Consider the following 5,966-nt stretch of genomic DNA (forward strand, 5'->3'; position numbering starts at 1 on the left):
AACAAACAAATTATTAGATGGGCAAGGGAACTAAAGAGAGACTTCTCAGATGAAGAGATAAAAATGACAAAGAAACCCATGAGGAAATGTTCACCATCCCTGGTTGTGAAGGAAATGCAAATAAAGACAACCCTGAGATACTACCTTACCCCAGTCAGAATGGCCCACAAGTCAGCCAACGACAATGTTGGAGGAGATACGGAGAAAGAGGAACCCTATTACACTGCTGGTGGGAATGTACACTTATACAGCCTCTTTGGAAAGCAGTCTGGAGGGTCCTCAGAAAGCTAATTATTGACCTCCTATAGGACCCAGTCATACCACTTCTAGGCATCTATCCTGAACAACAGGAACCAGTATACAAGGACACATGCACCTCCATGTTTATTGCAGCATTGTTCACAATAGCCAGGATATGGAAACAACCCAGATGCCCCACCACAGATGAATGGATCCAAAAATTGTGGTATCTATACACAATGGAATATTATGCAGACATTAGAAAGGACAAAATAATAATGGTATTTTAATGGAAATGGATGGAGCTAGAAGAAATCATGTTGAGCGAGGTAAGCCAAGATCAAAGAGACAAATGGTACATGGTCTCCCTGATAAGTGGATGTTAAATCCAAAATGTTAGGTGATACGACAAAATTAACAGGACTTAAGAAACAAAGAGCTTCCACTCATCTGGTTGAATCACAACTAAATAACTCCATGCTGCTGATCATATGTATGGTATATATGTGTACACAGGAGGGGATCCAGGAAGACGACACAGAACTAGAGGGAATCAGGGAAAAACATACAACAACGGGACCAATTAGCTGCACAGGACATTGACCAAAATGAGCTAAGCAACTTAATGGCAGCAATGGGAGGGAGGGAACAAATGAGAAAGAGGGAACAGCTGATGCTATGCAAAACAAAAGAAATGTACATACCACCCAATGTGGAAGAAATAACTGTATCGCAAAGCTCATAGAAATCATAAATGTTATAGACCATGATAGACAATTTGCTCCTGGAAAGATAGAATGTGTTTGTGAGTTTAACTGAGCATCACGATCCCACAATAGTGTGAAATTTGGGAAATTATGTAATCACTTAATCACAATAAAAAAAAAAAAAACAACAAAAAACAAAGGCTGAGCATCCGTTGTTCATGCCTATAATCTTAGCTACTCAGAAGCCTGAGATCTGAGGCTCATAGTTTGAAGCCAGCTGGGGCAGGAAAATTCAGGAAACTTATTTCTGATTAACCACCAGAAAGCATAAGTGGAGGTGTAACTCCAGTGTTAGAATTATAGTCTTGAGTGAAGAAGCAAAGGGAGAATGCCCCGGTCCTTGGTTCAAGCCCCATTTTAAAAAGTAAGAAAATAAAAGCATGCTAAACTTCTCAGGCATTTGGAAATATCATTCATTCTGTAATGATGAGGTGGGGGCTGGATGACTTATGTAGAACTTGCCTAGGCCAAGGACAAAAATAGCCTTGGTAATTATAAAAGGCTATTCATAACCTAGTTGTTAGGATTCTTAAAAAGAATTGAATCTGAAAACTCTTGTAACTAAATAAAAAAGAATATTTCTAGTTTAAAAAAGCCTAGGGGGAGACAGGCTTCCTGCAGCCTAAGAGGGTAAATTTTCTGGAACTACTGCCAGACACTTTTCCTTCTGTTTGTTCTAAATGTGTGTTTTCTGAACATAATATACATATGATCATGAAGCCTGAAAAAAATTAACATGGCAAAAACTGCAATACTGACCCCCCAAAATTGGAAATGCAATACTCATATCCTAACAATATTCTTCAATTCTGTAGAGAAAACAATTCAACTTTAGTATGGAACTACTAAATTACAGATGAAACAGAAGTCTTAGAAATGAACTCATGGGCCTATATTCATCTTACACACACACACACACACACACACACACACACACACACACACACACACACACACACACACACACACACACATAATGGAATTCTATTCATCCATCAGAAAGGATGACTTTTCACTAGTCTTAAGGAAAATGAAAGGTTGGGGAAAATGATACTAAGAGAAAAGAGAAAGGAAAGCAGACTCTGAGCAATATAGGTTTCATGGATTCATTCATAGTAGCTAGAAGGTGCCCACAAATCTACAAGTAAACAAGACAGATTATTCCTCATCACAGTTAGAATGGCCTTTATCAAGAAGCTATCAATAGTAAATGCTGGCATGGATGTAGCCAATTGGGAACTCTATTACACTGTTGGTGTAGAATGCTGTGGAATGCAGTACTGAGTTTCCTGAAAAGACTAAACATAGATCTCCTTTAAGACCCAGTAATTCCCCTCATGGGCAGTAATCCAACAAGCTCACATAAAAGCTACCAGCATAACCGTGTTCAGGGCCCAGGCCCAGAGTTTAAGGACTGGAAAAAATGTTACCACAGTTGTTTTTTTTCCCCCAAATATGAACCATTTGCCATAAGATACCAAAACATGCAGGGTGCTGGTGACTCAGGCCAGTAATCATAGCTACTCAGGGGACTAAGATCTGAGAAACACTGTTCAAAGCCAGCATTTTCAGGAATGTCTGTGAGCCTCTAATCTCCAATAAACTGCTAGAAAACCGTACGTGGCACTGTGGCTCAAGCGGGAGAATACTCGCCTTGTCTTGTAGATGACAACGACAGAGCCCAAGCCCAGAGTTCAAGTCGCAGGATGGACAAAAAAAGAAACAAACAACAAAAAAAAAGATACCAAATCATTCTATTAGCAGTAGCTAGGATAGGACTTAAATTTAGTGGGTGATAAAATGGCTTCTTTGTTGAATGATAGGAAAAGATGTAGGCAGTCCAAGAAAAGGGAGATTTTTTGTGGTTGTTGGTCAATGGGTTTGAAGTCTGGGCTTGGGCACAGTCCCTGAGCTCTTCAACTCAAGGTGAGTGCTCTACCTCTTGAGCCACAGTGACACTTCTGGTTTTCTGGTGGTTAAATGGACATAAGAGTCTCACAGACTTTCCTGCCCAGGCTGGCTTTGAATAGCAGTCCTCAGATCTCAGCTTCCTGAGTAGCTAGGATTACAGATGTGAGCCACTGGCACCAGGCTAAAAATGGGGAATTTTTAGAAAAGAAAATCCACCTCTTCCCCTGTGTCAAAACCTCAGATATCACTATTAGAAAATTTCATCCTCAAGTCATTTCTTCAGATATCTGTTAATTTTCTCTTTTCCTTCATGTGGGAATACTGCGGTCAGTATCATTTCAGCTGTGGTACTGGATCAATTGTATGGTAATTGCTAGCATCTAAATCAAGAACTGTTACAGGAAAAGAAATGAAACCTTCATTTGGAATAATTGTTTTCTCTTTTTATTACAAATCAGTGATTGATTACTTCCTAGTGAGATATTGGACGTCCTAACAGAGTGATGGCATTTTATTTCTCTTCAGCCTTCTCCCACATGTGGTCAAGTATTTAAGAATACAAATATTTCCATTGATAATTCAATAGCTGATCTCTAAGAAAATGTGCATTTCTGGACTTTGCTCTCTTGTCCTTACATGTGCAGGCTTTCAATGATTTATATGTTGTACAAGGAATTCTATTTTCCAATCTTTGTGTGACCAATTTTAGTCTCTCTGATCAGTCTTTCTGACTCTTTCTCTGGAGTCTCATTTCAGTCTGCCTCATAATATTAGTTATTAGCTAAATAATGTACAGAGGAGTCACATTTGCGTGAGCAAGGTAATGAGTACATTTCCTAAAAAACATTGTTACCTCCTCCTTTATTTTTCCCCTACCATCCTTTCCCTCCCACCTCCACAAGTACACAACCCTCCTCTCTTCCCCCACCTAAATTGTAAAGTTCATTTTTCAACATAGTGTCTTGTGTATCTCATTGTTACAATGTGTCAACCTGTACCCCTATTTAAGCATTTTGTTTTTTTCTTTCGCCTCCACGAATTAGAGGAGTGTATATACAAGATGTAGGTGTACCAACTTCAAATACAGTGAAAACTGGAGTTATAGCAGGAGGGAGGAACATATAAAGAAACAAAAAAATCACATTGCACATTATATGTACGTTAGAAACAATAGCAAGAAAGAAAAAAACCACTTGTGTCCCTATCTTGGGGTTCATGTCCCTTAACATCATCCTATCTGGTCATATGCAGATAGCTTTTGACCTATTCTTCTTAACCCAGACAAATATTAGTTATTGAAAATTAGGGAAACCATGGGACCAATGTTAATTTGGACGTGGCTTACTTCACTTAATATAATTTTTACCAAGACTTTCCAGTTACTAACAAATGGGGCAACGTTATTCTTTCTGATGGAGGCATAGAATTCCATTGTGTATATATACCACAGTTGTGTTGGTAGCTTTAGTATGGTCTTGTTTGTGATCATTTGGGTAAATGTCCCAAAGTGGGATTGCTGGGTCATAGGGGAGCTCTATGTGGAGTTTTTTGAGGAACCTCCATACTATTTTCCAAAGTGGTTGAACAAGTTTTATACTCCCACCAAGAATGCAGTACGGTTCCCTGGTGGCCACATCCCCTCCAGCATCTGTTGTAAAAGTATGGAATACTTCAGGAATTTGCCTGTCATCCTTGTGCATGAGCCATGCTAATCTTCTCTGAAATGTTCCAATGTTTCTGCTACGCATTTCATTTTGTGCTCCTGCACTTGGCGAGTGATTTTAGGTGCGTCTACACCAGTAGTATCAGCATAAATCAAGCCAGCATTTCTTCATTTAAAATACAAGGAAAGGATACAGGTTGCCACATTGTAACAATGAAATGTACAAGACACTCTATGGGGGGGGGGCGTGGAGTGACATGTTGGGGAGGTATGAAGGGGCGGAATGGTAGGGGAAAGACAAAGGAGGGGGTAACAATGCTCAATAAGAAATGGACTCATTACCTTACTTATGTAACTGTAACCCATCTGCACAGGAACTTTAAAATAAAAATATAAATTGAAAAGATACAAGGAAAACTTCTGTACTTATAGGAAGTTGTATTTATCACTCAATATCAGCAAGGTATTGGTTTTAGGACCACAAGCATATTAAAATTTTGGATGCTCAAATTCTCTACGTAAACACAGTATATTATTTCCAATAGAATATGCCCACAACCTAGTGCACGGTAATTGCTACGAAAATTTTTACTACATTCTATGTTTGTCGTGAAAAATAAAATTATATGCACTATCGACTGATACCATTTTTTTCAGATAATTTATTTATTGTGAAAATATCGTACAGAGGGGATAATGGGCAAGGTAATGAATATATATACATATATATATGTATATTCATATATATACATATATACATACATATATATACATATACAAATATATAATGTTTTAAAATAAAATATTTTATATCCTTTTTAAAAATTTTTTATCATGAAAATACCATACAGAGTTGTTACAATTACAGAGGAAAGGTAATGAGTATATATCTTATCAAGCACTATTACTTCCTCCTTGGTTTCCCCTTCCCTTCATATCTTCCACCACACCCCACCCGCTCCCCGAACTGCTCGAAGTTGTAAAGTTCGAATTTCAGCATAACGACTTGTACATCTCATTGCTACAATGGGTCCACCTGTATCCCTGTTTAAAAGGTTTGCTTTTGCCCTTCCCATCCACAAACTATATCAATATCAAATACAATGAAAGCCGGGGTTATACCGTGGGGAGGGACATAGAACACAAAAAAGCAATCATCTTATGAATATGTTTGAAACAAATGCAAGAAGGAAAAAAAATATGAATATTTATATTGGGGTTCATTTCACGTAAAATCAACTTATCTGACCTTTTCTGCTTGTGTCAGACATACACTAGTTATTGTAAATAAGGGAAACCATGGGACCTATGTTTCTTTGGGCCTGGCTTTCTTCACTTAATATACTTTTATCCAAGTATTTCCAGTTCTTAACAAATGGGTCAAT

At 38.1% G+C, this 5,966-nt stretch overlaps 1 non-coding gene across 1 annotated transcript; it reads right to left on the bottom strand.

Annotated features, from left to right (window-relative positions):
• Positions 1 to 4,573: 4,573 nt before the first annotated feature.
• LOC122099928 lies at positions 4,574 to 4,677 on the bottom strand. Its single transcript, XR_006146041.1, has one exon. It is a non-coding gene; the product is annotated as a U6 spliceosomal RNA (small nuclear RNA).
• Positions 4,678 to 5,966: the final 1,289 nt, after the last annotated feature.

Source organism: Dipodomys spectabilis, unplaced genomic scaffold (assembly GCF_019054845.1).
Source record: "Dipodomys spectabilis isolate Male_0828 unplaced genomic scaffold, ASM1905484v1 ptg000547l, whole genome shotgun sequence".
Lineage (NCBI taxonomy): Eukaryota > Metazoa > Chordata > Mammalia > Rodentia > Heteromyidae > Dipodomys > Dipodomys spectabilis.